Consider the following 22,893-nt stretch of genomic DNA (forward strand, 5'->3'; position numbering starts at 1 on the left):
CCACAAACTACATGTTCTCATCTTTCCCCTGATTGTGTAAGTAGCTCATTCTCAAGTGAAGAAGTCCTTGGATGTCCTTCAGCCAAGTACTTGAGAATATTCAGGTATCAAGCAAATAATAATGCATCTTTTTGGTCAATGGGGAAACTGCATTGAGCTGTAAAACTCACTTTGTATTATCCATTGTAATGTAATTGAATGGGAGAAAAAACAACATAGTTTGGAACCGTCTGGCCGTCTGTATTGTTGTGAATTCTGGAGAAGTGATCAGCAGAGGTGAGTGCATATTGCAAAAAAGGTTCACGTGAATCTTTAAATAAATGTGCTTTGGCTGTGCTCAAGTTCTGACTGCCATCTTGATCATAGCCCAGGAGTGAACTGGGAACTTCCAGTACTAAAAAGCATAAGTCACTATAGCTTGAGGTAAAGGATGAAGGCCTGTAGTTGCTAGCTGTAAGACTTACACCAGGAGTAGGTCCAGAAGAAGCTATGTGGAATACACTGAACAGGGGCTATTGTGTTAACTTTCTGCAAATATGTGAGTTTACTATCAGTTTGTATTTACACATCTCATTAATACAGAAGAAAAGGAAAAGTCACATATATGAAATCCAATTTTTAAATTAATCCAAGTGACTATATTCATCCTGGAATATCTTTGGGGCTGATGCAAATACTTCCATTGACTTCAATTGCAAAGTTCTCATTGATTTCATTGGGAGGAGGAGCAGCTCTCTATAATCAGGGGGAAAGGAAAATTCTGTGATTTATCTGATTAAGCAAAAGAGCTCAGATTTAAAATCCAGACTTTCAAGTGTTCATAACAAATCATGTGTGATCAGTATGTGGAATAATCCCAGATTTTCAGACGTGACTAGTGATTTTTTGGTTCCAATTTGAAACATTTTAAAGGGCTATGATTTTCAGAGGGTGAGTACTCCACACTTTCTGAAAACCAGACCCCTTTAAGGTGTCTCAAGTTGGGCACTTATATAATGAGGCATCCAGAATCACTAGTCACTTTTGAACATTTTAGCCCAATGTAATAAGTTATTCATTAAGTAATACTTTCAAGAAATCAACAGTCTGCTCAGGAATAGTCTGTGAGTAGAAAAAGTCAGATACATTATTAATTGTATTTACTTTGTTTTAGTCATCAGAATTTGTTCCCATCCAAAAAGGCTAGGGAAATGTAAGTCTGAATTATGTATCAACTCTTGTAATATTTGGTGGTTTTCTCAAAGCCCCAGCTCCTATTATGTGAGCATTTGAGCATTCATTACGATGCTCATTCATTCAAAAAGTAGGTTTTTAGCTCTCATGGTTGCAGAGAAAAAGCTTGGCCCAAGTGCACCTGAAAGACTCAGAAACTAGAAGGGGAAAAAGTATTATTTTTTTTAAATTGCATGATTTTTAAGCCAATCACTTGATTTTGGGGAGCTGAATTCCTGATTTTTGAAGTGCTCAAGTGCAATAGCGTTTGCCAAATCAGGGCCTACGTATGGAAAACATAAGAATTTTACCTCTGAGAAGTAAAATGGACCCTGTGGAACTCATATAAACAGTTATTAGTTATGATAAATTTTGTTTAAATTTATTTATGTGAGTTAGCCCATTGGCTTCGTTGATACTAACTGCTAGCCTGAAATGAACAAGACTTGGGCCAAAGTCTAATATAGGCTTCCGGATGTTTGCTGCTTACCAACACACATGGTGACAAGTTTAACAATTTTATATATAGCAAAACTATATAAGATTATATAATTATATAGAATACATGTATATTTTCCTATATATATATATATATATATATATATATATATATATTCCTCTAAAGAATTTATAATATATGATTGTACAATCAACCCTACTTCCAAGAAGCAAATTGAATTACTATTTTCTTCTTTCACTCTCGCTCTCTCTCTTTACTTCTATTATATGGCTGTCTATCCAGATTTTAATACCACTAGTTATGACTGGAAAGACAGATGAGGGAAAAAGCCCCAGCTCATTTCTAGTTTTGAATATACAATAGTCAACAGAAATTCTATATATTAAGAATTAAGCAATGCAGAATTTGAACATACACTAACAAAAGAGCATGTTTCTACTAATATTGCATTTTGGGTGCACGTTATTATATTTGTCATGTAAATTGTGCTTTTGAAAAAATGCAATATGATACAAATATAGAGGTAGGATAAAAGGCTCACTTAAAATGTATTTATGCATTACTTGGATAATTTTGTAAGGTGTGGAGAAAGGACAGAGACTCCTGTAACAGCATCAGGAGAAAACTAACATTTAATATCTTTCACACAGTGAAAGTAAAGAAGACAAAAAAAGATTTGGAAAACACCAAAACCCCTCTGCTTTGTGGAAATTGTTTCTCAATTGTGATTATGATTATAATCCTCTGGCCATATTATTAGATGTGCTGTGGGCCTGCTGCTCTCACTGATTTTAATGAGCGCAATAGGTGCTCAGCAGTCATGAAAATATGGCTATTGCAGTCCTGATCCAAAGCCCAATGAGGTCAATGAAGAGAATACAGGCACAGAACTTCATTAGCCTAAGATATCTAGGGCCTAATTTCAAGGTGCTGAGCACCTGCAGTTCTCACTGACTTCTGAAAATCAGGCCCATAGTCCCCCCATGAAAAGATATAGACCAAGCTCTGAGAGCTTCCAGTTAGGAGTACCTAGCTGCCTAAGTGCCTATCTGCATCTTTAGGCATCTAACTACCTTTAAAAATCTGGCCCTATGTGCACCAAATGAGTCAACACTGCTCCTACTGAAGTCAATAGATAAAACTGCCATTGATTTCAGTGGGAGGTAGAATCTGACCCAGGAGTATAATAAAATTGTAATTTATGGAGGGAAGGGAAAAAAGCCATAATGATTTCTGCATGCCATAATACTGTGGAAGCAAAGTAATGGTGTACAGAAATGTGCATGGAGAAAATCCATTATGACTCTGGAGATTCTTTTTATTAAATATGTCTAAATAAGGGTCTGCAGGACACATGTTGTGCCTTGTTCATTCTTAGTAACCAGGCCATTTTCCCAAGGACATGGAACAAAAAAATAAATTGATCTCCAAACAAGCTCTTACAGCAATTACTAAATGCCTAGCCTTGAAAATCCCTTCTAAAAGCCGAGGACATATTGTGTTATTGTACAGTGTATTTTTATTCCTCATTACGAGACCGAGTATTCCTACCACCATCAGGCAAAGCAATACACTTAATCAAGATGCATACATTTGGCTGGATAAAAGATTTGTAGGTATTACTAGGAGTTCTACTGTCTCTTTTTGGAATCTGTCTAGAAAACGAAAAAGAAAAAATACGGTCAGTGGTTTCCATTCAGTTAATTCAGGAGAGACTGTGATTTGAATGTGCTTTCAATACATTTAGGGAGAGATTCTGCTCTCAGTTACACCAGTGCAAATCAGGAGTGAAAGTGCAACAGAAGGGGCTCTAAGGGTGGGGAGCTACATCACTGATTGAATGGATGCTGGAGTGGGGGACAAGCTGGCTGAGTGACTTTGAAAGAATGAATGGGCCAAGCGGAGAAATGATGAGACACAAGAGCAGAGAGGTTTGCAGGGAATTAAATGTGTAGGACCTTGAAGGTCTGGTTTAAGGCCCAGATCCTCAAAAGAGATTTAGGAACTTAACTCCTATTGAAACCAATGGGAGTTAGGTGCCTAAATACCTTTGAGGATCTGGTCCAAGCAGTTTAAGTCTGAGGGAGAGGGGCAGCAAGTAAATGAAATTGAATTGGGTCTGGCCATCGTTGGTGAAGTGGCAGATTAGCATTGTGTTTGTGGAGGGATTTCAAGGCAGTATAAACATTTTACTGTCCTAATTGCTATTTTCTGTTCACTGGCAGAGGAATGACAATGGTCCTGGAGAAAAAGTACATTTCCCCCTTTTTCATTAGTTATAACATTCCCGTTTAGAAAGGCTATTTCTTTTGGTTTGGATACAAGTCTAGTGAATTCTGAAACCAACCAACCAACCAACCACTAGCCTTTTCCTTTCTGTCACATTGGCACAACTGGATATTGTCAGAGCAATGTGCTCGGCTTAGTAGACAAACATCATCCTTTCCTTCCAATCCCTGTGTTCCCTCCTCGGCAAAGGAAGTTATGAGCAAGAGGAAGTGGTGAGGTAAAAAAGTAACATTTGGCAAAAGGGTCACAGCTGGCAATGAGCATCCAAGGACACCAGAAAGCGTGAAACAGAAATGTGTCCATGCTGGATAGTAGTGTGCCAGACTCCGTTTCCCTTTTTTAAACAAAGTAACTTCCTAGGCCCAATGGCTATGAAGAAAAGTTAGAAATCGTGAACTCTAAATGTTCAAGAATCAGAAACTAATGATTTTTCTGAGTTCCTGGGGGGTGGCCGACCCCTGCTGTGCCCCAGGCCCCGCCCCCATTCCAACCCTACCCTTAAGCGCCCACCCCGTCCCACCTCTTCCCACTCTGCTCCACCTCCTCCCCCCGTTTCTTCCTGCCCTGGCTACACCCCCTTCCCCCAGTGCCTCCTGCACACCGCTGAACAGCTGATCATCAGCAGGTGGGAGGTGCTGCGGGGGGAGGGGAGCAGCTGATCGCCAGGGCTGCTGGTGGGTGCTGAGTACTCACTATTTTTTTTCCATGGGTGCTCCAGCTACGGAGCACCCACGGAGTCAGCACCTATGATTTTAAGCCAATTTCATGATTTTTGAGGTTCTGAGGTGATTTTTGAATGCTTGGGATTAGTAACACTGATGATGATTTTCTACTTGCTGGTATAATTATTCCCTCCTTGTTTAACTTTACTATCTGCAGAATATTAAACTGTTCTCACAACTCAGTTCTCACCACTGTGTCGTACATATTACTTGGAGTGAAATAAAACAGTAAGTGCAGTTTATTTCACTGGAGATCAAGATCCACTTTTGTCACTTGGCTCTTCCCCACCACAGTTGCACATTTCCATGACTTCTGCAGTTGCAAATCATACAGTGTATGAGGCAAATCCTGCCTGGTGCTGAGCTTCTGCTGCCTGGCATGAGGGCGCTCCACTCCCACAGCAGCCAGTGGAAGGTGAGAGAGCATTCAACATCTCAGGCTCAACTTCTGGCTCATTAGAAGCTAGATAATATGGTGATGAAGAAATAATGCTATGAACAGCAAACTGCATTCACTCCCTAGGAGCTCACACTACTCACTCTGATTTTCAATCATGAGGATTTTACACATTACCTAATACAGTACCACAGTATTTTCCTTTATACACACATGATTGGTCTGTCTGTTAATTAATCTGAGGACTTTGGAAAATATGATTAAAATTTAAAAGTTAATCAGAACCTGATCTCATTATATGCCAAAGTGTTCTCTCTCTGCCTGCTGGGAAACCTCCAGAATAACAATGAGTCAAATATATTTTAAGCACCCCCTTATGGACATATAACACTACCTATTGAAAGGTGAATGGGAATTGTACAAGTCAGTACATTACACAGCCAGCTACAACATGACAACAGGTTTCCGGTGAGTTTTGAGAAGCATTTATTCTGAAAGTGAGGTTCGGTTTGAAAGGGGATCCGATAAATGCTGCTGGAGTTTTTGTCTTTCATTCCAACTCCAGTCTGTTTAGCCCACAAGTAAACAGAAGTCTACTGTTCAACCCCATTGTCTTTAAATTCAAACTGCGCTTTACATTCCATTTTATAAAGATATGTGAGTGGGAGAAGCTCTATTAATTGAATTTCCAGTTGCTGAGGTGCCTAACTCACTTGGGAGATGCTACTACAGGTAATAAGATGCAGATAGATGCCTAGCAGTTTAGGCACCTAAAACAATGGGATTTAGGCAACTATCTGCTCAGGCATTTTTGAAAAATGCACATTGAGCATTCAGAGTGGTAGCTGTGTTAGTCTGTGTCAGCAGGAGTACTTGTGGAACCTTAGAGACTAACAAATTTATTTGAACATAAGCTTTTGCGGGCTAAAACCCACTTCGTCAGATGCATGCAGTGGAAAATACAGTGGGAAGATATATATATATATATATATATATAAAACCATCCTGATTATCACTACAAAAGTTTTTTTTCTCCTGCTGATAACCTACCTTAATTGATTAGTCTCATTAGAGTTGGTATGGCAACCCCCATTTTTTCATATTCTCCATGTATATATATCTTCCTACTGTATTTTCCACTCCATGCATCTGATGAAGTGGGCTTTAGCCCACGAAAGCTTATGCTCAAATAAATTTGTTAGTCTCTAAGGTGCCACAAGTACTCCATACTGAGCATTGTTTTCCAATGTCCAACAGACACCTCCCAGGTCTTTGGCCTGAGAGAATGTATAGTTTAAATTCACCATGAACTGGTGAAATGGGAATCATATACTGACATAAAACAGGGCAGTGGAGAAGGATAAGGAAGGACAATAATAATTTCACATGGTTAATTTTTTTGAGATCTTTGGATGGAAGATGCTATATAAAGTACTTGCAAAGCACACAATGATCTTGTTAGTGTAAACGTGTGCTATGCCCTACCCTCTACTGGATGCAGCCAGAACTGCTCAGGTACATACCAAACCCTAAACTTGTAAGAGCCAGTGAAGGTTCATCTTTAGATCAAGTCATAGGGAGCTTTGCTTTTAGAGTGGGAGATTCTTGCTTTGTCCTGTACTGCTCCCATGAAGCTCCAAATGACAATGGTGTGCAATATAGTGATAACCATAAAGTCTGAGGCAGCAACAGATTGATTTCATTATGATTATTAAATATTTATTAACTAACCAGTGGCTATTATTACTATTTCAGTAGCACCTTCAGGCAAACCTATTGCATTGTACAAATATATAACCAAGACAGTCCCTGTGCTGAAGAATTTACAATCTAACTAAGAGAACATAGTTGTTCAGAAAAGGAAAACAAGTGTTGGGTATTTCACTGTTGCATCCTGTACAGTGAAGTGGTTGACATCAGTGTAGTTTCATATAGATGAGCACATTTCTGGTTTATGGCAGATGGCAGAAGATAAAATGTAAATAAGTTAAATCACCAGAAGTTTTCCCCAACCATCAGGATATTATATTTCCAGTCATTCAACAACAATTTACCTTTCATCAGTGCACGTTAGCTAACAACCTACATCACATGGTCTTGTAATATGAGAAGAGAAGACAGCTGTTTGTGTCACAAAAGATAAATATCTCCTGAAACACATATTGTTTAGAGTTCCTGAATCTACTAAATAGACATTTTCAATGCAAACAGATGATTCAACCCAACGTGACTTCAACAATACAGTGGCAACATAAATTGTATGGTTTCCACAGGAGAATACTAAATCTCTGCAAACACACTGTCATCTGTAAATAACAAGATAAATGAGAACTGTGCATATAATGTGTCCTGATGATATGATCCAATGGTGTGGGGTGCTGAGTGATCTCATCAGCATTGGTTGGGAATGCAAGGTACTTAGGGTAAGATTTTCAAAAGCATCTAAGTGACTTAGGAGCCTAAGACCCCTTTTCAAAAGAGAGTTAGGCACTTATGTGCCTAAAAAGCTTTAAAAATCTGGCCCTTAGGCGGAAGATAGGCTTCTAGTTTGCTTTTCAAAAGCATGTAGGTTCCTAATTCCTAGGGGAGTACACTAGGTGCCTATCTGCATCATTAGGTGCCTAAAAACCATTAAAAATCTGGCTCCTAGCCCTTCGTGGGAGCAGGCCAACAATGAAAAGCAAAATAGCCCATATTTAGAGTTAGAAATCATTTTGCTTCCTTTTTTGGGCTATGTATTTAATTTTTTTTTAAGTCCAAACCAACTGTTATTACTTTAAACATCCAAGACATAAAAAGCACTTGTAAAAATTCTTTTGGTGCACAAGGAGCTTGCATTACACAGAACCGATAAAACACAGATTAAAAATTAAATATTTATGATCCAAGGAACTGCTGAGCAGACTTTCTCTGAAGAACATCTGTAACAATAAAATCCAGACTCCTGAAATTTGAATTTGCCTGTTGTGCTTGCTTAATTACTGTGCATGCTAACTTTTTAGTCTCTGATAGGGTAATGGTGTGGTTGCAGAAAATATTATTCCCATAGGGCTTTTCCTGTGTAAATTCTAGAGGGCAACATTCCCTCTTGATACACACATATGACTCTGATTACCATTAATGGAAGTTATGTGCTCCATTCAAAGGGAGAGTATACCCCTGAGTATGTAACTAAATCAACAAAAAACTATATTATGCTATAGGATTGCTAGGGATAGGACTCTAATCTACCAAAGGAAAAATATTCAGACCTAAGGCTGAAACTCCATTCTTACCTTGCCTGATGCATTCAGCGTGACACAATTTTCCATCAAGAGACCTCAGAATATACATTATGAGCTATAGTACTGAGGCACAGTGGGGTGAATTAGTGGTGCTTTGTGTTTACTGCTCAGTTTCTTTGCTTATGTTACATTGTAGAGCAATTTATCGGAATCTTAACACTATTACATTACGGAAGCTTTAGGAACAGATTCTTATTTGCACTGCTCTGGCAAGTTGTTTTGTGTCCACTTTCACATTGCTAGAGAGAGTGCTGTAAAGTGGCCTCAATGCAAATGAGAATCACACTCTCTTAGGGCTTGGCTACACTTACAAGTTGCAGCGCTGGTGGAGGCTTTCCAGCGCTGCAATTAACACCCCGTCCACACTTGCAGCGCTGGCTGAAAACCCATCCCGGCAGGGGAGTGCAGCGCTGGTGACACCAGCGCTGCTCAGCAGGTGTGGACACTCACCAGCGCTTTACCTGTCCTCCAGGGAATAAGGAGCTATCCCAGAATTCCTGTTCAGCCACTCTGCACATCAGTTTGCACTCTACTGCTCTTGCCTCAGGTGACCCGCCCTTTAAATGCCCCGGGGAAATTTAAAAATCTCCTTCCTGTTTGCTGCAGCCAGGTGTGGAGTGCAATCAGTTAATCAGTTACAGGTTACAGGTAACCATGCCTCCACGCGGCAAACGAGCCCCAGCATGGAGCACAGGTGAATTGCAGGACCTCATCAGTGTTTGGGGTGAGGCATCTGTTCAGGCACAGCTGCGCTCTGGCCGTAGGAATTACGATATCTTTGAGCAGATAGCAAGGGACATGCTGGATAGGGGCCATCAACGGGACGCACTACAATGCAGGGTGAAAGTTAAAGAGCTGCGGAGTGCCTATTACAAAGCCGATCCGAGCTGCTCCACGACCTGCCGTTTTACAGGGAGATGGACAAGATCTGGGGTGCCCCCCCTGCCAATCCCCGGGTAACGCTGGACACTTCGGCGCCGGCTGGGGGCCCGGAGGCGGAGGCGGCTGCGGGGGGGGGAGAGGAAACCGCGAGTGAAGCTCCTGGGATGGGGGAAGAAACCGCAGATTCCCTGGAGGCATGCAGCCAGGAGCTCTTCTCAAGCCAGGAGGAAAGTACCCAATCGCAGCAGCCAGCAGTTGCAGAAGGACAAGCAGAGGAGCGGGTAAGCGGCTTTTATTTTCTGGGTGGCAATGTTTCTGGAGAGGAAGGGGGGTTATGGATGCATGCATGGCAGCGTCTAGATGTGGAATAGCCCGTTGATGTGGTCTATCACTAATCTGCTTCAGTTATCTCAGCAAAGCTTCATCCAGAGCGTGGGCAATATGCCTGCGCAGGTTTATAGGCAGAGCCACTGTGTCCCTTGTCCCAGTGAGGGTGGCGTCCGCGCCACTCTTCGGCCAGTGGGGACCATTTCTGAACACAGGCACACCGCATAGGGTCCCGGGCGGAATCCACATTGCTCTAAAAGAGCCCCCGCTGTTCCCTAGTGACTGCAGTAGGAAACATCTTCCAGGATTAAGTCCTGTGAAAAATGTTGGGAGACTCTTTAGTGAAGAGATAGGAGATAAGATCACCCCTGCATCTGCATCTTCACTCAACCCCTCTAGCACTCCAGATTACCGAAGCAACCAGCTCCTCTCACTCAAGCCCCTCTTCTCCCTATATAAGTAAACACTCCTCACTCACCATTTCGTGGCTTCTGTTGTGTTTTCCTTTTGGGATAAAGAATGCAAGTGAGAACTTGCAAGTGAGAACTCCTCAGTGTAACAATTCATGTCTGGAGATAGTGGATACAATGCTGCCCGTGTTAAATGTTGTCATTTCTGTGTCTACAGTGACCTTGACTGGACTGCCCAGATGTTCAACATCACAGAGGCTTCAAAATTTGAGAAAAATCCCGAAAGAGCAAAGAGGACATGCTGAAAACTGTTCTTCAGCACTCTGCTACAGAGAGAAAAGAATTGAAGGAGTGGCGAGAGAAAGAAAGCAGGACCGCAAGAGAAATGCAGTGGCCAAGAGGAAAGCACGGAGCGGCTGCTAAGCATCCTGGAGCGCGGAGTCTATAGAGTCACTCGTTGCCATGCAAGCAGAGCACTACCGTGCTACTCCCCCACCCGCCCCGTCCTTTGTGCCTTGTGCCCCAATGTCAGCTCAAACCACCTTTCCCCAGCATCCAGGCTCTTACCACCACCAGCTGCCTCCAACACCTGAACCAGCCCTGATACCTACCACCACCCTTACCCTCTGCATTCAACCCCATCACCATGCAGTATATGAACCCTGAAGTGCAGGATTCATTAAACAGCAATCCAGACATGGCATATGCAAACTTGTGACTGTACAGTTCACCAACCCACACCATTGCCCTCTTGTGTTAATGAAATGTTGTGTGTCTGTCTGTCTGTCAAGGAAGTTTTTTTCTTTTCAATAAAACAATTCTTGGCTTTGAAAACAGTCTTTATTATAGCAGATAGTGAAAGATACCTTAGCCCAGTAAAGAAAGAGGCACTGCAAATCATATTATTATTATGGATAATAGAATAACAGTGTAAGCAGTGCAATTCACTCCCATGCAAGGCAGCAAACATTACTGTTGGCTTTCAGCCTCAAATTCTTCCTCAAGGCATCCCTAATCCTTGAAGCCCTGTGCTGGGCCTCTCTATTAGCCCTGCTCTCTGGCTGTGCATATTCAGCCTCCAGGACTTGAACCTCGGTGGTCCATGCCTCACTGAATGTTTCACCCTTCCCTTCACAAATATTATGGAGGGTACAGCAAGCGCTGGATGCTGCTTTCCCCAAGTCTAGCTTCCCATACAAACATCTCCAGCGAGCCTTTAACGCCCAAAAGCACACTCCACAGTCATTCTGCACCGGCTCAGCCTGTAGTTGAACCGGTCCTTGCTCCTGTCAAGCTTCCCTGTATAGGGTTTCATGAGCCAAGGCAGTGGATCACAGTGGGCATTTCGACATCCCCTACTGTGATCTTCCTGTCTGGGAAAAAGTCCCTGCCTGCATCTTCCTGAACAGGCCACTGTTCGAAGATGCGTGCATCATGCACCTTTCCAGGCCAGCCTGTGTAAATGTCAATTGATCCACAAGCGCCTGGAGAACCATAGAGAAATACCCCTTAAGATTAACGTACTCTGATGCCAGGTGGGGCCAGAATAGGAATATCGTCCCATCTATCGCCCTCCACAGTTAGAAACCCATTTGTGCAAAGCCATCCACAATGTCCTGCACGCTCCCGGAGTCACGGTCTTTCTTAGCAGGATTTTAATTGCCTTGCAAACTTGCATCAAAACGATTCCACGGTCGACTTTCCCACACCAAACTGGTTCCCGACCGACCGGTAGCTGTCTGGATTTGCCATCTTCCAGATTGCAATAGCCACCCGCTTTTCCACCGTCAGGGCAGCTCTCAATCTTGTGTCCTTGCGCCGCAGAGTGGGGCGAGCTCAGCACACAGTCCCATGAAAGTGGCTTTTCTCATACGAAAGTTCTGCAGCCACTGCTCATCATCCCAGACTTCCATGACGATGTGATCCCACCACTCAGTGCTTGTTTCCGAGCCCAAAAGTGGCGTTCAACGGTGCTGAGCATTTCCGTGAATGCCGCAAGCACTGTAGTGTCCAGACAAATCCATATTGATATCATCGTCGGACTCCTCACTGTCACTTTGGAGCTGAAGGAATAGCTCGACTGCCAAACGTGTTGTGCTGGTGACACTCATCAGCAGAGTCCTCAGCAGATCGGGCTCCATTTGCCACAGAAATCGCGATTCACAGAGAGTAACAGAAAGACACTCACAATGGCGCCAAACGCTGCCGGAAAGAGTGAATGCTGGGATGAAACATGAAGCGGAATGACCCGCACACTTCCTTCCCCTTCCCACAATACTCAGCGCCAAAATGGGACGAGGTGCTCTGTGGGATAGCTGCCCACAATGCACCTCTCAATACAGCGCTGGAAAGTGCTGCAAGTGTGGCCACACTGCAGCGCTGGTAGCTGTCAGTGTGGCCACACTCCAGCGCTGGCCCTTACACAGCTGCATGAGCAGCGCTGTAACTCCCAGCGCTACAACTTGTAAGTGTAGCCAAGCCCTTAGAGTGTACTTCTACCCTCAGATACACCGAATTCAATGAGAGCCACCTGTGTATTTGAAGCTGCACTGGGACCACACTGCTGTGATATTTTTGTTTTGTTTTTGTTTTTTCCAATAGTAATTGAAAAAGTGAATTCTAAGACATACTCCTTTGCCCTACTATTTCATTTTGAATGTTTCTTTTTTTAGCATGCTGGTTATTTATCGACTCCACAATATAAATACTTATTTAGGGAATTTCTGCTACAGTGACTTCTCTTGCCATTATTTGTGGGTATTAAACAGCTTTTCTGAAGTTATTACATTCATTCCTCTGAGATCCATGCAGTTTAGTGTACATGGTTGTTTTGCATGGGACTTTAAAAATCAAAGTCTGGGGTAGTATTCAGGGGCATTAAAGATTTCATGTTGTTTTCCTTGAAGTAGGGATAAGCATTCATGTTCTAACCTAAACTTCTTCCTTTCCCTTTAAGCAGCATATTATATACCAGCCTGCTGTCCTTCTCACCATGGGCTGCATTTCAGAGAAATGCAGATGCTCTTGTACTGCCAAAATCCTGCTCACCTTAATCATGTGCAATTCCACTGTAGTGATTCCTCATCCTTGCCTTCCCCAATCCTGCACATCTCCCTGGCACCCAGCTGAATGATGGGGACTGGAAGCTAAATTTGCCTTTATATAATGAGTGAAATCATTAAAGTCAAGGGAAGTTTTGCCATTGATTTCTTGGGTTCAAGATTTCAACTCATGAGTTTAGGTATTATACATATATATTTATATTATGTAAATATTCATTAACATAGGGGTAGGTGCTGCATGTAAATAAGTGCCCATCAGACTTCAATATCCTTGGTTCTACTTTTCAATCCTCAGTGATTTAGGGGGATGCATTATGGAAAGATTGCTTACAAAGTGACATTGGCCAAAAAGGAAGCTGGTTTTAGTTTCTGGGGTATATAATGAAAAGAAACATCCAAATGTTGTTTAAAAAATATACCCACCCCCAATCTAACAGCTTTTAAAATCATCCTTTTTAAAAAAAAGTATATTCCAAGTTTTCTGTGTGTTTCACCTTTTTATGGCTAAGTTATAAATCAGGGTTTTCTGATGGAAACACTGACAGACATCTAATTATACACTAGATTTAGTGGCTGCTGCTATAAGTGATTATATCAATTATCCCAACAGAGGAGGAGAGAGGAGTCTTACTTCATGTACAATAGAAACAGGACACAGAAAATTTGTTTGGGATCAAATACATTGCTAGCATATTAGGTATATAGTTTATAAATGACTCTTGGCAAATGTAGTAGATCCCACTAAAGCACTGAACCAAGTTCAAATGAAAAGTCATAAAACCAATAAGTCCATATAGTAGCATTTCTCCATTATTCCATACTTGATAAGGTTACAACGATAGCAGTTCCTTTATTAAGTATGGATTTCCTAATTACAAAACACCTTATGATTTATTACAAAGACTATGATGAGATTAGGCCCAGCCAATCAATATTGCATTAATTATAAACTGCTGCTTCACATTGCCCGATCTTACCTGAATTCAAGGAGTTGTTTGAAAATCTCAAGGCTCAGATAATAAAATGGACATTAGTCATAAATACTGAAGCCTCCTTTCATGTAAAAAGGAAGCCACCATGCCAAGAAAAATGTAACAGAGTTTATATGGAAATTCATGGACTACTGTGTATGTTAAAAATAAAAGCAATCAATTGTTTTTTTCTTCTCCTGTCCAATGGTTGTTAACAAGCAACTGTACTCGAGTGAAGTATTAGCTACTAACACTCCACATTGGATAATAATTCATATTAAGTATCAGAGGGGTAGCCGTGTTAGTCTGGTTCTGTAGAAGCAGCAAAGAATCCTGTGGCACCTTATAGACTAACAGAAGTTTTGCAGCATGAGCTTTCGTGGGTGAATACCCACTTCTTCGGATGCAAGCAGTGGAAATTTCCAGGGACAGGTGTGTATATATAAGCAAGCAAGAAGCAAGCTAGAGATAACGAGGTTAGATCAATCAGGGAGGATGGGGCCCTGTTCCAGCAGCTGAGGTGTGAAAGCCAAGGGAGGAGAAACTGGTTCTGTAATTGGCAAGCCATTCACAGTCTTTGTTTAGTCCTAAGCTGATGGTGTTAAATTTGCAGATGAACTGGAGCTCAGCAGTTTCTCTTTGAAGTCTGGTCCTAAAGTTTTTTTGTTGTAGGATGGCCACCTTAACATCTGCTATTGTGTGGCCAGGGAGGTTGAAGTGTTCTCCTACAGGTTTTTGTATATTGCCATTCCTAATGTCTGATTTGTGTCCATTTATCCTTTTCCTTAGAGATTGTCCAGTTTGGCCGATGTACATAGCAGAGGGGCATTGCTGGCATATGATGGCATATATTACATTGGTGGACGTGCAGGTGAATGAACCGGTGTGCCACACCATCACCGGTTCATTCATCACGAAAGCTCATGCTGCAAAACTTCTGTTAGTCTATAAGGTGCCAGAGGATTCTTTGCCAATTCATATTAATTAGTGTTGCAGACTTCTGGCCTTTTCCTGAGAATGTCACTACATGTTTGGATACCCCTAAGTCATCTAATCAATATAACAAAAATTACTAACGCAGTACAATCAATGGTGACTAATCAGTCATGTTAAATTAGAAAAATAAGAATGTATTTAATTTGAAATGCTCTCAGATATTTAAGAACTAAGAGTATATATCTACACATCACTTGGCACTAGTATAGCAAGCTAATTAGATAGATGCACACATAAACACAATGGTCACCATTTAACAACTTTATAATTGCCATTGCAACTAGGTAATATTACTGTGGCATTGAGGTATACCATTATCTAAACACAAAACCAAGATCTTAATTACTATTACTGTGCATTGAGTTTAGAGTATTTTGGCTACTTAAGGGCTGATCATGCCTTGAGCACTGGGATCCACAGCTGCTTCATTTAAGATGGTATAAGTATAAAAATGGGTCAAAACTACAACTATGAAAAACACTGAGAATGTTTCAGAATCACTGAAAGTTTTCCGAAGTTGAGAAAAAGTTGCTGTTTACTTATTCTTTGGCTTGTAGCTGATTCTTTCCCTGGTGGCCCATAAGTGGTACCATACAGAATTATGAATCTCCTGCAGGTCTGGCCCTATTCCCACCCCCACCCCCACATTTCTATCTTCATTCTCTATTGTAGCCTGATTGATAAGGGGGTATTTATTTTTCTACTATCCATTAGTTCAAAAGGAATTATGCTTCCAAATCAAGTACAGTAATAAAATTATCACTAGAATGAGGACCTTGAGGAGCACATGAGAAACAATCCACTCTCTGACTCGTAATGTTACAAACTTTATTAGCAAAAAAGAATCCCAAACACTGGAGAGTGGAAAGCAATAGGCATGATAAACCTTAATTTTAATAAGGCTTTTGAGACAGTTCTGCATGAAATTCTTATAAGCAAACTCATAAACAAACTAGAGAAATGTAATTTAGGAGCACAACTGGGTGAAAGACCATACTCAAAGAGTTTGCTGTCAAACTTGGAGGGCATACGTACCAGGGTCCTGCAGGGTTAAGTCCTGGTTCTGGTATATTCAATATTTTCATTAATGACTTGGATAATGGAGTGGAGAGTGTGCAGATGACACCAAGCTGGGAGGGACTGCAAGCACTTTGGAGGTCAGGTTTAAAATTCAAAATGACCTTGACAAACTGGAAAATTGGTCTCAATTAAATAAGATGAAATTAAATAAAGACAAGTGCAAAGCATGGAAAGGAAAAATCAAATGCACAGTTACAAAAGAGGAATAACTGTCTAGGTGGTAGTGCTGCTGAAAAGGATATGCAGGTTATAATGGACCACAAATTGAACGAGTTGTCAATGTGATGCTGCTGCAAAAAAGGGTAATATGATTCTGGGGTGTATTAACAGGAGTGTTGTAAGTAGGACACAGGAGATAATTGTCCTGCTCAGCATTGGTAAAGCACCAGCTGTGGCACTGTGTCCAATTCTGGGCACCACAATTTAGGAAAGATGTGGAGAAATTGGAAAGAGTCCAGAGGAGAGCAACAAAGATGATAAAAGATTTAGAAATCCTGATCTATGAGAAAAGGTTAAAAAATATGGGCATGTTAAGGGTGACCATATGTCCTGTTTTGGCCGGGACAGTTCCCTTTTTAAGCCCTATCCTGGATGTTCCCACTTTTTTGGCAAAACTGGACATTTGTCCCATTTGCTCTTGCCAATTGATCAGTTGCCAAAACTAAATGGGACAAATGCCCAGTTTTGCCAAAAAAGTGGGGTGTGCCCCCCCAGTGGGTTGTGGAGGAACATTTGGGATGCGAGCGGCAATGCCAAACCCACATGGGGGGGCTCAGGTAAGCAGTAATGCAAAGCAGGTCAGGCCAGCGCCATGCGGGCTGAAAGGGGGGGACTGGGGCGAGTGGCTCAGGTCAGCCCCAGGTGGGCTCAGGCAAGCAGTTCAGGCCAGCCCTGCCCAGAAGTGGCGACAGTGATGCTTGGCAATGCTAGCGCTGCACAGGGGAGGAAGTGGGGCTCGGGAGAGCAGCGACGCCAGCCCCGCACAGGGAGAGAAGGGCTCAGGTGAGACCTGCATGGGGGAGGGGGCTAACTCTGGGCAGTGTCTCGTTTTCCCTTTGAGAAATATGGTCACCCTAAACATATTAATCTTGAGAAAAGAAGACTGAGGAGTGACCTGGTAACAGTCTTCTGGTATGTTAAGGGCTGTTATAAAGGGGTCAGTGACCAACTGTTCTCCATGTCCACTGTTAGTAGGACAAGAAATAATGGGTTCAAACTGCTGCCAGGGAAATTTAGGTTTGATATTAGGAAAACCTTTTTAACTATAAAGGAAGTTAGCTATGGAATAGGCTTCCAAGGGAGGCCGTGGAATCTCCATCATAGGAAGCTTCTAAAAACAAGCTAGACAAACACCCATCAGGGAAAGTCTAAGTTTACTTGGTCCTCCCACAGCGCTGGGGACTGGACTCAATGACTTCTTGAGATCTGTTCCAGCCCTATATTTCTATGATTCACTGTAATTTAGCAAAGGAGGCAGAGTCAAGACGGACAGTCCAGCACTTGCATACTCACATCATGCCTTGCAGGGAACTCTGGAATAAATGAGGCGATTTGTGTGTGGTCATCAGGCCAGCATGATCCAACATATTCCACTGCCCTCAGGCTGAGTCTTAACTTTTGTAGGTTACGCTAATTGCCACCATGTCTTATACATAATCAAAAATGGGTTTAACCTTCTTTCTTTATATGTACTTCCACCCCCTTCAATAGGTTAGTCAGTTACATTATAGTCATTGTGTCAAGTATCAGGGGGTAGCCGTGTTAGTCTGTAGCCACAAAAACAACAAAGAGTCCGGTGGCACCTTAAAGACTAACAGATTTATTTGGGCATAAGCTTTCATGGGTTAAAAAACCTCACTTCTTCAGATGCATGGAGTGAAAGTTACAGATGCAGGCATTATATAATGACATGATGATAATGATTGAACTGGCCCTGTCAACACTGGTTCTCCACTTGTGAGTAGGGTGACCAGATCACCCAGGTCAAATATCGGGACGCAGGGGGGCGGGGCGGGGGCAGAGCAAAAAAAAAAAATCCCCCACCCCCAATTCCTCCTCCCTCTGCAAGCGCTGGAGGGAGTCCAGCCTGGCCCCGACCAGGCAGGACTCAGGCGCGGTATCTGGAGGAGAGTGCGGGGTGGCCTGCGGGGCCAGGCAGCGGCTGTTCTCCCCACCTGGGCAGCAGGACTCGGGAGCAGCCGCTGCTGCAGCTCACTGCGGGGGGAGAGCGGCCACTGGCCAAGCTCGGCAGCTGCGGCTCTGGCAGCCCCTGGCCACTCGCGTCTGGGCTGGCTGCCCAGCTGGTGCAATCCTGCGGGCGGCCTCGGAGTGGGGGCAGCAGGCCCCAGCCCTCCGCATCCCGCTCAGGTCCTGTAGGGGAATGAATGGGGCTGGGCTGCCGCTGCCTCCGCCACGGGAGTGCACCAGCTGGGCAGCCAGCCCAGACGCGACTGGCCAGGGCTCCCCTGCAGCAGTGGGAGCTGCAGCAGCGGCTGCTCGAGTCCCCTGCCCAGGTGGGGAAAGAAGCGCCCACCAGCCCCCACGGGCGCCCCCACCTCCCTTCAGGTACAGTCCTGCCTGCTCGGGGCCAGGCCAGACTCACACTCACCCTGGCCCTGCACTCCCCTGAGTCTCCTGGGCATGGCATGCTTGGAAAGAGGCGGGGATTTGGGGAGGGAGACAATGGGGCAGTGAGGGGGCGGGGATGGGAGTGAGGATTTGGGGAAGGATCCAATGAGGAAGGAGTTTGCTTGTTTGTCCAGGGTCCCGACCTAACATTGGTCGGGACGCGGGACAAACAAGCAAATATCGGGACAGTCCCGATAAAATCGGGACGTCTGGTCACCCTACTTGTGAGGTATTCCCTTCTCTTCATGTGTCATTATATAATGCCTGTATACTCATTAGCATTTTTGTCAATTAGTAGCCATGGCACACCTGTGGTTAGTACATGTAATTTTTGGTTAAGTCCAACATCCTCTTTGACTTTCCCTAAAATTCCAAAAGTATGTTCTTGTAGCACTTCACTTTGTCTTTTCCCATTGTCTACCATTCTTTACTGTAATACTTACCTTGTGACTTAAGGGCACACTATCAGTTAAATACAACTTACCTAGTAACTACCTACATCATTCCTACCATACCATTTTATATCTAGGTCTAGGTCCTCCTGTTACAGCCTTGTAATACCTATATATTCCTTATAAATGACTCTTACAGATATGGCTGGCTACACTATTATCTTTCTTCTTTAGCCACAAGGGACTAATTCTTCAAAGTTCCTTGTAAAGTCTAAACAGTAGCCACACCAGTATTAGCATTCATGAGGCAACTACCATTTATCTATCCAGCTGTCTTTGTGTTTGTTTATCATCAGTCTGTGTAAGTTTCTGTACCATGCCCATCAAATGTGGTATTGCTCAAAGCACAAAAAATCTCACTTGGTTTCAAGCTGCATTAAGAAATCCAAAACAAAACTCATCCCCAGGTTCATCAAAGAGTTCACCTTCTTATCTAACACCTCAATTCCGCAAAGCATTTAAGCATGTTTTCAATGTTAGGTGAATGCGTTCATCCATTCCCTATTCAGCAAAGCACTTAGACATGTGCTTAACCTTAGGGAAGGCTGAAATTTATTCACTGAAAATGTTTTGTGTGTGTTTTTATTTATAAAAATGGCTTTCCAATGAAATGGAAGTGTCACGTTTTCATATCAATTTATTTGTTTTTTAAGAAAATTTCTAAGTGAAACATTTTGAAAATTTGTTTAATTTTGGTGGGGAGCAAATAATAATTTCTTTCACTCCCCCACCCTTTTTCTTTTGGGGGAAAAATGAGAGGGTGGAGAGCTTGGAATTAACTTTTTCACTTGTTTGCTTTTCTCCCCTCTCCTTTTTCTTTTGGACAAAAGGGAAAGACTATGAGGAGAAAGAGATTGTCTCCCATTTTATCTTTGTCCCCCTCTATTTTTTAGAGGAAAAAGCTGAAACAGTATTTTTGTAAAAAAAAAAATTTTCAGAAATTTTTCCTTGAAAAGCAGAAAGTGTGAAAATTTTCAAAGTGAACAAAAAACATCTTCTCTGTAATTTAATGCAAAATGTACTGACCTTATTTTTGGACCAGCATTACTTAACTTTCAGTGCATGCTTAAGTTCCATTGAAGTCAATGGAGTTATACCGATGTAAAAGCAAAGTCAATGAGAGCAGAATTAGGCCTCCTCTGGGTAAGTCTACACAGCAAAAGCTGTGCACAGGCTGGCCTACCCAAGCTAGCTTGACTCTACTGCAGGTAACAACAGCAGTGAAGAGAAGACAGCACAATACTGGCTTCAGTGTACCAAATACAAGCCCAGCAAAAGACCTTCTTTATATGTACTCTGCTTGCTAGCCTGCTCTGCAGCCTGTATTGTGCTGTCTTCCTGCTATTGTTATCTGTGCTAGCTGGATTCAAGATAGCCTGTGCACAGCTTTTGCTGTGTAGATATATCCTTTGCCCCAAATAAACATGCTGTCTTTCTTCTATATCTTATTTCCTTCTAGTCTGTGGTTGGAGGAAGTGAGGACTTGCAGTGGCACAAACAGAAGTCCTCTGGTTAACCAGTGTTCAATTAATATTGTATGTGGCCTCACACAGCACCCCAGAGTCAACACCCTGCTCCTGTTCCTGGAGGGTAGGAGGGGTATTTTCTTTGCTCTTACTTCAGCTTGGGTGATGAATTGTGCTGGCCAAAGTACAGAATTGCAATGTGGTATTGCAGCCTCTCTTCAGCTATGTGCTTAAATAATATTAAAAACAAAAAAGAAAACTGCAAAGCTGTAAGACAGCCAGTTCTCAATCAGTTTTAGCACCAAGTTACATCCTGCATAATTGAAGTTATTTCCTATGAGAGAACACTCCAAGCCATTTATCGTGGTTTCCAGACCACAGCCTGCTGCACTAACAGTGGAGATAAACACTGGGTATGACTTTTATTTACTCAGTATATACATACATCTGATTATCATCTATGAAATCAGAAGTATTTTTTTTCTAGGTGTGGTGCTATTGCCATAGGACATTTTGTTTCTGAACTGGCTCACAATAACACACTTCCATTTTATAAACCTATAACAAGCATTCCTGCAGGATTCCAGGAGTTCTAAGGTTCTGACAGCAGAATGGAATTTGGAATCCAGCAGGAGCCTGGATTCATCTACAAGCAAAGATACTAGTGTTGAAGGTTAAAGCTGAACCCTATGTACTGCTGAAGACATGCTACCTGGTTTTCTATATCTCCTCTCAATGCCCAGACCTTAGCCTCTTGAAATGAGATTTCCCCAGACACTAGTGTCTAGTACTTGCAAACAAAACACACAGCATGAGGTTTTAAGGAAAGATAAGATTTCTCATTGTTTCCCAGTCATTGGGCTGGCCCACTAGTTCCCAAACTTTGGTCCATGGAGCACTTAGTGGTGGTTCAAGGAGAACTGTCTGGTGATAAGTATCAGAGGGGTAGCCGTGTTAGTCTGGTTCTGTAGAAGCAGCAAAGAATCCTGTGGCACCTTATAGACTAACAGATGTTTTGCAGCATGAGCTTTCGTGGGTGAATACCCACTTCTTCGGATGTCTGGTGATATTAGAAGTAGAGCTGATCAAAATGTTTTTATTTTTCTAATTTTCAACCCCAACCCCCCTAATTGTCCCCCCCAAACAAATTTGCATAAACTTCCTTCTATTTTTCAGCCAACAATGGTAATGGTCAAAAAAAAGTTGAGTTTCAAAAAGTTTGGGGGAATAAAAATAATTTTTGTTAAACAAAAATAACCAGTTCTTTAGCCAGCTTTCATTAAAAGATTAATTCAATATTTCCCTAATGTTACTGCTCCATGAAATTATTTTCTGTAGTTGCCATGGCAATGTGATGGAATTGCACGTGGAAGGGGTGGTCCATAAGACAGTCCTTTTACTAAAATGTATTGCAGACTCTCTTCAGCTATGCGCTTAAAAATATTAAAAAGAAAAAAGAAAACTAAAAAGCTGTAAGTTGGGGGGAAAGTTAGAGAAACACTTTCCCCTCCGCCAGGCAGGATAAACCTAGGGTAACACTCTTTAATTGTCAGATAGTTTTCAATATTAGATCCACGTCACTGCATATGCATTAAGAACTACTGTTTGGTGACATGCCACTCAATGTTCATAGCCTACGTCAGATAAACACTGAGAATTAATTATTTTAATCAAAAACAACATAAACTGTGATACGTAATAGTATTCATCTGATTGTTCAGTGCTGGGTCTGTTCTTACTATACTGTAGCAATAAGCTTCATTATTACAGCAAGTAAGCAGGGAGTATTCCAGTACTGTTCCCAGTACACTACCCACACACAGTGGATCTGGTCCAAACTTACTACATTCTTAGGCTGTGCAGTTATTAACAATAGCAACACATAAACCTCAGCCTAAAGTTTGAGAGGAACTTAACTGTTCCTAAGGTTTTTCCCTGAAGACCCACTCTGTCCCTGACCCTAGTTTTCTCTGCTTCAGAGACATACCCATACACCTGAGTAGGAGATAATAGGGCTCATTTGGTCTGACACCAGAGTGAGTCCAAAGAAATAGCCCTGCATATTGTACAGGATTCTAGCACCTGATATAACGGAGAATCAACAAAAGAGCTGTGTATATAAATGCAGACACTTAGAACTCACACCAGTGGATTTCAGATATGGGCCCTGATTAGAACTGGTGACATTTTTTCCCAATTCAACATTTTTCCATCAGAAAATACTATTTTGTCAAAAAGGAAATTTTTTACTGGAA

Source organism: Mauremys reevesii, linkage group 2, assembly GCF_016161935.1.
Source record: "Mauremys reevesii isolate NIE-2019 linkage group 2, ASM1616193v1, whole genome shotgun sequence".
In the NCBI taxonomy this organism is placed as follows: Eukaryota; Metazoa; Chordata; order Testudines; family Geoemydidae; genus Mauremys; species Mauremys reevesii.